The sequence below is a fragment of the Canis lupus genome, chromosome 5 (genome assembly GCF_048164855.1).
Source record: "Canis lupus baileyi chromosome 5, mCanLup2.hap1, whole genome shotgun sequence".
In the NCBI taxonomy this organism is placed as follows: Eukaryota; Metazoa; Chordata; class Mammalia; order Carnivora; family Canidae; genus Canis; species Canis lupus.
In genome coordinates this window covers 40,260,817-40,271,317 of record NC_132842.1, presented here as the reverse complement: position 1 = coordinate 40,271,317, position 10,501 = coordinate 40,260,817, and the positions used below count along the sequence as shown (strand labels likewise).

The following is a 10,501-nucleotide window of genomic DNA, read 5'->3' as shown; positions in this document are numbered from 1 at the left end:
ACTGGCCAGTGAGCTTCTAAGTCCCCTTTGTAGGGCTGGCCATTAGATTTCAGAGAGACCTTCCTCATATGGAGTAGGGTCAAGGTTGGCAGCATAACTGCCACAGAACACTGTGACCTGTCAGCAAGGTCACCCTGCTTCTTCTCCCGGGGACCCTGTGGCTCTTGCAGGCACAAGTAAAGACAGGTGAGCGATGGCTGTCATTCCAAATGTGCCAGGGTTGAGGCAAAGAGGGAGTTGTTTGTTTTTTCTCTGACCAGCCGCACATTGTCATGGAAAACAAGCAGTATTTCCTGTTTGAGAAAGCAGGGGCTTTTAGAACTGACAGCAACAGCTCTCTAATTTATTTCAGCAAAGAGGTAATCCTGTCCAGTCTCTAAAACTATTCCTGCAGATCCAACAGCATGCATTTCATTTGTGGCCCACACAACGGTATTGCCTTTACAAGAGAAGCAAATATGTCCTCAGTGGCTGCTTTGTATTGGCAATTAACTGATCTGTGGGATGAAGCCGGTATCTGCATATGCAAATGCACATTTAGCAGCACACGATACAATGCCGGGACACATTTCATTTTGCAGGCATATTTTGGGATCCTGGAGAATATGTGGTCTTTGTTTCAACCGGCAGTGGCCTGTCCAGTGTTTTCCATACCAACATGTTTACTAAATGAGTGTTTGATATTTCGGTCCCAAAATAAACGGCTAATGAATATTCATACATATTGAATGCAGTCAGAGAAAAAGCCAAGAATAGAACATCAGAGTGCATACTCCTACTCCCCATCTGTAACCATTAGGAAAACAGGACTACATTGCCACTAGCTAGGCATGGAGTCATTCATTCAACAAACAGCTATTAATTGCCCATTATGTACAAGCCACTGAAATAAACAATAGAGGCTTTTTTTTTTTAATTTCAAGGAGGAAAAATTACCTGAAAGTAGAGAATAATGATTTAAGAGTATTCACTCAACAAATACTTATTGAGTACATACTTTACATGAGATACTGATATAGGCACTGAAGCATCAAGCTATTAATTTTTTTAAAAGTAACAAAAATAATTTCCCTTACAGAGTGTATGTTCAGTTTGAGGAAGATAAAGAACAAATGAATTTAAAATATACAATATGACTGATAGTGGTAAGTACTATGCAAAAAATAAATAAATAGAAAAGGGAATATGGATGCCTGTGAAAGGAGACTCATTTAAACTGGGACATCAGGAAAGTCTTGCAAAGAAGCTAAAGTATTAATGTAGATTTGATGGGGATAAGGAAGTGAACCATGGGGCTATCAGTGGGAAGAGGATCAAGACACGGGAAATTTTGAGTTTAGCGTCCCTTCTTCAGGGACAGGACTTTAGAAGTACACAAGGATGGCTAGTGCGGTTAATATAGAGGGAACAAGTTCGAAGAAAAAAGTTCGAGATAAGAAGATGTCAGATCATGTAAAGCTATGCAAGCTATAAAAAGTCTTTGACTTTGATTCTGAATAAGCTGGGAGGCCACTGGGTTTCAGCAAAAGGATGACATGCTCTAAATTGTATTTTAAATCCATGTCATTAGCCCATGAGCTCAAAGTAGACTGCATGGGCAAAGGCAGAAGAAGGAAGGCTAATGGGGTGGTGCTATCAGCAACTTAAGGAATGATAAAAGGTTGGATCAAGATAGGAATGGTGGAAATGATGAAAAGTCCTTGGATTTGGGATGTTTTGAATGTGGAGCTAATATGATTTCTTGAATCATCTAACATTTCATTTTGAAATACAATACACATGCAGAGAAGTGCTTCAAAGAGAAATAAAATTTACCGATGTCATATAATGTACTAATGTAATATAAAGCAAACACCAGTATCCACCACCATTAGGTTAAAAAATAAAACACCAACAGCACTCCAGCTGCTCCCCTCAACAAACTGGAAGAAAGACTGAGCTAAGTGAAGGCATGGGAGATATAAAAGACACCCTGATCATACTTATAAAAGGGAAAAGGACAGAAATAAAAAAATACTATAAAAAAAATTAAAAAAAAATACTCTAGGTAGGATGAATAGCAGAAGAAACATTGCAGAATAAAAGATAAGTGAACTTTCCAAGATGGTGTCTTTAATGAAAAGGGATGGAACTACATTCTTAAGAAACGTGACTGACATCTTCCAACAGAAATAAGAGCTGTTCCTAAGGGTTCTGTCACTGTCGGAGGAAATATTCTCTTCACAGTAGAAAACCCAGATTCAGAGTGTTACTGGCTTACAAGTTGGATTGAGGCTGTTCTTGTTCTGGCCTGGTACCCAATCACAGTGGCTACAAATTCTAGAAAGCAGAAGAAAATATTGGCCAAATATTTCTTAGAAATTTGCAATAATCTAGATGGTATACAAGTTAGGTGATTTCGGCTCCAGGGGAGTCTCCTTCCAAGACCTCACTGGCGAGGAGCGCCTGTTCACTTGGTTAACTTCAAAGGAACAGATAACAGTAGCAGGGATTGCTCTAATTAAAAATACAGAACAAAAGATCCTGTTCCAGGTTATTCTGTTCCATTGGCAGAACACAGTAGCACAACAGCTTGAGGGAAAGACCATGACAAAGATGCTTCTTTGCACATAGAGTAACACAGCTTTCATCAGTGGCTGTTTCTATAGTGTGGGATAGCTATAGCATTCATAATGTGAGAAAACAGGGGATGGAGATTCAAGACTTTTAATAGTATCCAACTGTACAGAAGCGCCACTAATAATTAGACTTGATTCTTGAAATCCTCTTAACACTATACTAAAGATTTTAGATTTTTTAGGTAAGGAATTCCCTGTTACTGAGAATTCAAAGGGTGACAAGTTGCTGCCATGTTATCCCAGTTAGTCAAGGAGATGGTACAGATACACCTCACGTGAGATTGTAGAAGGTATAAACCAAAAAAAAACAAAAAAAAACAAAAAAAAACTCAAAAACGAAGTATTAAAATACTTCCTTTGGTGCTGGTGGAGCACTGCTCCAGAAATTAACAAGGTAGCCTTTGAATTTTCCTTTCAGGTAGTGCATGGCCTTGGGATTAAGGTCTTCAAGGACCCAGGTGCTGATCCCCACAAAAGGCCCAGAAAGGGCTGATTATCTCTACAAAGGACATGACAGAGAAATTGGTTACACTTGAAAAAAAGATACCTTGAAGAATTTGGTCATAATCTTCTCCATACTGTCTTCCAGAGTGGGAAGGTGACAAGGAGCTGCTCACATATGATGAAGAAAAAATGCAAAACTAAAGAATGAGCCAGAAATTGCATCACATTAGGTCTTGCTTTATAACCATGTGAGCACACGTGTATGTATGGGCATGTGTGCAAGCAGACATCTGTGTGTGTGTACAATACATGTTTCTTTCACAGATGTATTTCTTTATGTTCTGTGATACACTACAGCCATATTATTTGTTGGTTTGTAAACATACTGCCCTTTTCATTTTTTTCCCAATGTTTAGGTAATCTCTGATTAGGAAAGGCATTTAATCATGTAAAAGATTAATAACGAAGTAAGCTTTTTAGGGCCCTATGCCAACAGATAGTAATTCAATCTGGTACTGATCTCACAAATAACAGAACTGAGTAACTTTTATATAGAACTGGAGATCACATAAAACAGATTTGAATAAAATTACCATGATGGCTTTATGTTTATATTTAACTTGTATTTTTGTACAAACAAGATTGTGTAAGGTATATTTAAAGCTTTAGTGATTTAAGAGTCTTTCCAACTCTTCATGATTTTTGAGTGCACACATCTAAAAAATATTTGAAAACAAATTACATTGCCTTTTATTCATTAATCATTAAATAAAGTATGGCCTTAACAAAATTGTTTGTGTTATTAAACAGTTTGAAGATTATGTTAGAACAAACCCTGGAGAAAATCAGGTTGCAAACCTACAACATGTGGGTAATGTTGGATAAGGAAATTATAGGAAAACTCATTAAGTCCTAGGGATGTAGGATTTTGTTATACTCTAGCTGGTGAAAGTGCTCATAAAAATGTCTTCATTCTCCCTGAGGAGGTGCCAGGGATATGCTGGAGCTAGCTCCCACTGGCTTCCCAGGACTGACAATACGCATCTTGTCCCAGCTCCACTTCCAGTGACATCAATGATGCTTGAAATTAGCCATGGTGGGAGTGTTATACCATGCAAACTGGCAAATGTCACAGATTAGGGATTTTTTTTCTTTTGAAAAACTAATTATTAAGCATTTGCCCATACGCCATTTGGAGGACTATGAGCCTACACACCATGTACTGTGGGTACCAAGATGAAAGACACCCTATATATGGTTTCTGGGGAGACAGTCTGAGATGAAGATTTCTGAGTAGGAAGTTGTTTTAGCCTTGTCTTTCCTTTTCTGTATTCTGATGTTTTGCCATTTGGGGCATTCCCAACACTAGAGGGGCTCCCCATTTCTAGAGATAGTAACCAACTTGACAACAAGTGTGCTTTTTAAATGCAAACCTAACAGTCCAGAATCCATACCCTCAACCATCTATCCTCACCACCCATGACCCCAGGGCCAGGTATTGGGCGAATAAGAGCAGCCTCCATGCCCCAGAGTCTACTGACATTTTCACAAAATCTGCCTCATTTCTTCCTTCCCTTGAAAATCCCAGTAATGTTTCTTCTCCCAGGTTGGACCCCCATGCTTCCTATGTTGATGCCCACCATGGTATGGAGGGCCACCTCCTCTTGAAAAGTGAGTAACAAACTCTCTTTTCAGTGGCAATCGTCTCCTTCACATCTAAGTAATAATAAAACCTATATTAAAACAGAAGTTCCTTGGGTGCCTAGATAGCTCAGTTGGTTAAGCACCTGCTTTCAACTCAGGTCATGAACCCAGGGTCCTGGGATGGAGTCCTGCAGAGGGAGTCCGCTTCTCCCTCTGCCCTTCACTCCTCTGCTCATGATCATTCTCTCTCTCTCTCAAATAAATAAATAAAATCTTTAAAAAAAAAAAAACCCACAGAATTTCCGTGAAGGATTCTCTCAAAGATAAACACATTTGAGGAAGAGAAAGAAATAGAATTGGGAAGAAAAGATTTACCTAAGATTTCTTCCCAAGGAAGGCCTCAGTCAATCCCACAGAAATGGGATGGCTCTTCTAGTTATTCCCTTTGAGGCAAAGGGCCCAGCTTTGATAAGCCTGTACTGATCAGGGTAGGGGGTGTCTGGACCATAGACAGAGGGCCTGACCTCAGCTTTGAAGAAACTCTTTGGCTGAGAAAATCACCCAGAGAGGGAGGGCTTCTGCTAAGTGCAGCAGTTGGGGGAAGCTCTTCCGTTCTCACAGAGTGCTGGGGAGGTGTACCTCTGCATATACTACATAACAGGAGGATAAAACCAACTGCCAAATGTTAGCTTTTAAGATTCATGAGCTTTCTGGTGGAGTCAACATCAGTGAGGAAAATAAATGCTGTCGTCGAAAAGGTGCTAAAAGTTCATACCAAATGTAAAGTCAGATATGTCCTTTCAACCCTGGCAGAAAAATAAACATAAAATAAATTAGCCATTTACAACTTTGCAAAACCCAACATACTGTGAAGACTTATCAGCTGGACCATGAAAAAAATTGACTGTCTTCAACAAAGCAATTAAAAATGAAGATTGGTGCAACTCAAGCCCCTCCCCCTCAAAAAAAGCTTCAAGAATAGATGAAATGTAGAAATAAAAGTTGTTGGAATTCTCTGTCTCTGTCTCTCCCTCTCCTTCCCTGTCTCCATCCCCAATTCTCTCTCTCAATTTGACTTTATAATTTCTTATCATATTGTAAAGTTGGTGACTGGCTGAACAGGATAGGACAACTGACAATGATTAAGGTCCTCATCCCTAACAACACTGAGCACAAGGGCATGAAGCTAGTGTGGATTCTGAGCAGCAGCAGGGTGATTCTAAGGAAATTTCCTATTAGTTCTTAACCTTAACTATTTTCTTTCTAGCAATTAGGGAATAAGAAATGTGCAATCCACACTTACCATTCTTTCATTATTCTAATAAGTCATGATAGAAATAAAGTATTAAAAAATTAAACAGATGCCAAGTTGAGCCACAAAGCCCTATAAATTATTCTGTAAAATAGAAAGGAAACAGACAAAAGAGAATGGGCTTTCTTCAAGGAAATTTAGCACATTTATACAGGAAGAGAAAACACCCAGATATTTCCTAAGAATTCACAGAAACAAGTGCAGATGAAGAAAGAGAGCTAGTCAAGGGAACAGCATGAAGGAAAGGCCACACTTCCTCTTGACTAGTTGAATACATGGTGGTTTCTCTAGGGACATATCTTTAAAACATGTTGACTGAATGCAGTGGTTTACTTTCTTCTTAATGCTTTCCTCACATTCTATTCCAAATATCTAGACAGTTGCAGATCGCTTATTTGGTTCTATATAATCTAACACATATTTACTGTTCTGGGCCTGTGCTTGTTGCCACTGAAGACACAAAGTTAACAACAGTTAGCATATTTTGAGCATATACCATGAACTAGACTCTACATAAATCTCTGTAAACCCTCACAACAGTCCTTTGGTAATGAGCTTATTATGATTTCTGTTTATGGATGAAAAAGCTATCACTGCAAAAAAAAAAAAATAAATAAAGAGCTAACACTCAGGAACATTAAGTAACTTGCTTAAGGACATAAGCCTATAAGCTGCTAAGAAGGACCAGAACCATGGTCAATCTGATTGCAGAGTTTGAACTTTAAACCATTCTGAAATACACTGTCTAGTCTCTAGTTTCCTTTTTCAAACAGAGGGGAAACCTTTGACATTGTCTTAGCAATGATTTTTTTTGGATATGACAATAAAAGTATAAGTGACATGAGCAAAAAAAAGTAATAAGTGGAGCTATATCAAACTAAAAAGCGTCTACACAAGAGAAACAATCAATAAAATGCAAATGCAACCTATAGACTAGAATAAACTATTGCAAACCATGTACCTCATACAGGGTTAATATCCACAGTATAGAAGGAACTCATATAACTCAAGAAAAAAACAAATTACCTGATTAAAAAGCAGTCAAAGGATCTGAAGAGATATTTTTCCAAAGAAGATAAACAAATGACCAACAGGTATATGAAAAGATGCTCTACATCACTAATTATCAGGGAAATGCAAATCAAAACCACAATGAGATGCCACCTCATGCCTATTAAAATGGCTATCATAAAAAAGATGTGAGATAATACGTATTAGCAAGGATGTGGAGGAAAGGTATCCCTTGTATGCTGTTGCTGGGAATGTAAATGGTTACAGCCATTATGGAAAATGATATGGAAGTTTCTCAAAAAAAAATGCAGAAATCCCACTTCTAAACAGATCTCCAAAGGAATTGAAATCACCATCTTGAAGAGATACCTGTACTCCCATGCCCAATGCAGCATTATTGACAATTGCAAGACATAGAAATGACATGTGTCCATTGATGGATAAATAGGTAAGAAAGATGTGGGATATATATATATATGTGTACACACACACACACACACAATGGAATATTTACAATTCAGTCATAAAAATGAAGGAATTCCTGTTATTTGAAACAACGTAGATAAACTTGAAGGGCACTGTGCTAAGTGAAATAAGTCAAAGACAAATACTATATGATCTCGCTTAAAGGTGGAATCTTAAAAAAAGCAAGACTTCCAGAAACAGAGAGTAAAATGTTGTTGGCCAGGGGTGGGAAGTGAGGAAGCTCTACTTAGAGGAAATGGGGAAATGTCCTAAAAGGTACAAAATTGACTTATAAGATGAATCAGTTCTGGAATTTAAAGTACAACAGGTAACTGACTAAACTTAACAGTACTGTATACATTGTATACTTGAAGGTTGTTAAGAGAATAGATCTTAAAAGTTCTCAATACACACACATGCAGCAATTATGTGACATGATGGATGTGCTAATTAACCTTACTGTAATTATTCATATATATATATATATATATATATATATATAATATCATGGTACATACCTTAAATTTACAAATTTACACCAATGTGTAAATATCAAATATATTTCAATAAGCTGAAAAATAATACAAATTTTAAGAGAAACACTAAATACCCTAGGAAAGCAAAATGTCTTCTTTACCATAATGTAGGGATTAAAAAGGAACATTCCATATTTTCCTCAGGGCTTTGTAGAAGGGTGATAGGAGGTTTGAAACTGCTATAATCTTTTTCCTACCAAGGCTAGGAAATTAGAGGAAACATAATTGAGATGCGTGGTCAAGTTTGAGTTCAGAATCAAGCAATATCTTAAACCAGTTTGTAGGTTTTTCATTTAGGTGAGCCAATAAATACTTTTTGAAAAGCTGGCTGAGTACGTTTTTCTATCTTTTCCCACAAGAAGTGACCATGGCTGGCCCATACCCTTCCCAGGTCTTATGGAGAGCTGCTTACACCTGTCTACAGCCTATTACAACGTAACTGGATTATGTAATGCTCAAAAACTATGTGTGACACTTAGAAATTTTACCGAGACCCCAGGTATGAGATCTAGTTAATATCATGTGTAAGGTGAGTTTTGAAATAGGTAGTGATGCTTGCTTGAATTTGCCAATTGGTTCAAGAGGCTTGTTAAGTCTCTCAGAGCTTCCTTTGACCTGGTAGGACTTCACCCTGGAGAGAGAGATTACCAAAATCATCTCCTGTGAAGAACTGGGAAACTTCAAATACCTTGCTTACTGTTTGTCACTAGGATCTAGTGAGACTTTGTCAATTAAGTAATCACAATAGAGCATACATTCTACTTGATTTGTGTATCAAAAGGGTCCTTCGTGACAAGGCTCTATACTAATGCACTGTGAGATGCATCCAAGTGATTCAGGATAGAGAGACCCAAGATGAAGGCACATACATTATAAATATGACTACTGATTGTTTAACCGTGACACCTTGAGATCAACTCAGGGCGCAGAGAAATGGAATTGCCACACAAGATAAATCCACATGTACAATCACCTCGACCATTCTTTTAAAAGTCTGCGTTCCTTTGGCATCAGGGACATGTGGCCTATGTCCTCCCTGGCCTTCTAACTCCATCAGTGAGTCTGTGCCCCTCCTCTGTTCCCACGTCACAGAAAACGGAGATGTGAGACTTTTCATATTGATTCCTCACACGGCAGTTCCCCTCTGTCCTCTACTCTCTCATTAGTTCCCAGGAGCCACCTTCACACCTTCTCACCTTTCCTTTCAACTTCTTTCTCTTCTATAGTCTCTGTTTCCTCTTGGTTCCAGAGGTCATGAGGCTTTCCCTCTCTGTAGGCTCCTTGGATTGCCTGGACCATTCCCTATATTCCGCACCTTGTTAAATCCTTCTTAGGTTTTGCTCCTTTCTCAGCTAAAACAGGTGTCCCTGCTATTACTGTACCCCATACTTTTTGTTCAGAGGCCCTATCATATTTTGTGCTTATTTACATGTACAGGCCTGAGATCATTGGAGGCCTTGCGGAACACACTAAATTAACCTTATCAAGGGCAAGGACTTTATGTATTCGTTTAGTGTTGTTTTTCAGAAGCCCAGCGTAGTGCCTGGTGCTAAGCAGACATGAAGTAAATGGTCTCTTTTCCAATGAAATCATTACTCATTCCTTATTCTGTCCACTAGGAAAAGGCTGGATAAAGAACTATGTGACTATGGACTAGAGCTTTAAGAGCAAGTGAGCACATTCTTTCCACAGGCACTGAGGACACTCAGCAACATCACGTGCATTTCTCCCACTTGCATTCTGGCCATCTGACTGGCAGAGCTTTCAAAGAGGCCACCAGGGCAGAATGGGAGGATCCACCAACCCAGGAGCCCTGCCCTTGGCCTTTCCACTGTTGCTTTCTGAACCTGACTCATGTGCTCAGGGTAAATTAATTATTCTCTTCCTGTCCGAATGCTTTTGAGAAAGCACAGCTGCACAGCCTGGTGAGTCCTGGAAGATCAAAACAAGCCTGGATACCGTTGTTGACTTGTCATCCCCATTGCAGAGCTCCCTAAATATTGGCAGCTGTGGCATGCAACTACTCTCAGCACAGCCCCCAAGGAGGCATTATCTCAGATGTCCTTTTAAAAAGAAATTCTTTTTTTTTTTTTTAAGATTTTATTTATTTATTCATGAAAGACACAAAGGGAGAGAGGCAGAGGGAAAAGCAGGTTCCATGCAGGACCCCGATGTGGGACTCGATCCCATGACTCCAGAATCAGCCCCAGGCCAAAGGCAGGTGCTAAACCACTGAGCCACCCAGGGATCCCCAAAAAGAAATTCTTTTAAATAAAACTTGCTGGCTTCAGACCCTCCCTTCCTTTCCTCTTGCTTGTGAATAAAACCAGTCAGACTTTGGGCAACCCAACCTTCTCTGTTCAGGTCAAACAAGACCACCATGACAATGAGCCTCAAATACTGTGCCTGACAGACAAGTGAGAACAGAAACTGTCCTTTTGTATCTTTCTTCCCTTTGGAGCAAGAAATCA

General features: G+C 39.0%; 1 pseudogene; it reads left to right on the top strand.

Moving 5' to 3' along the window:
* Nucleotides 1–1,380: 1,380 nt before the first annotated feature.
* On the top strand, nucleotides 1,381–3,292 carry LOC140634469 (nicotinamide phosphoribosyltransferase pseudogene; annotated as a pseudogene).
* The last annotated feature ends 7,209 nt before the right edge of the window (nucleotides 3,293–10,501 follow it).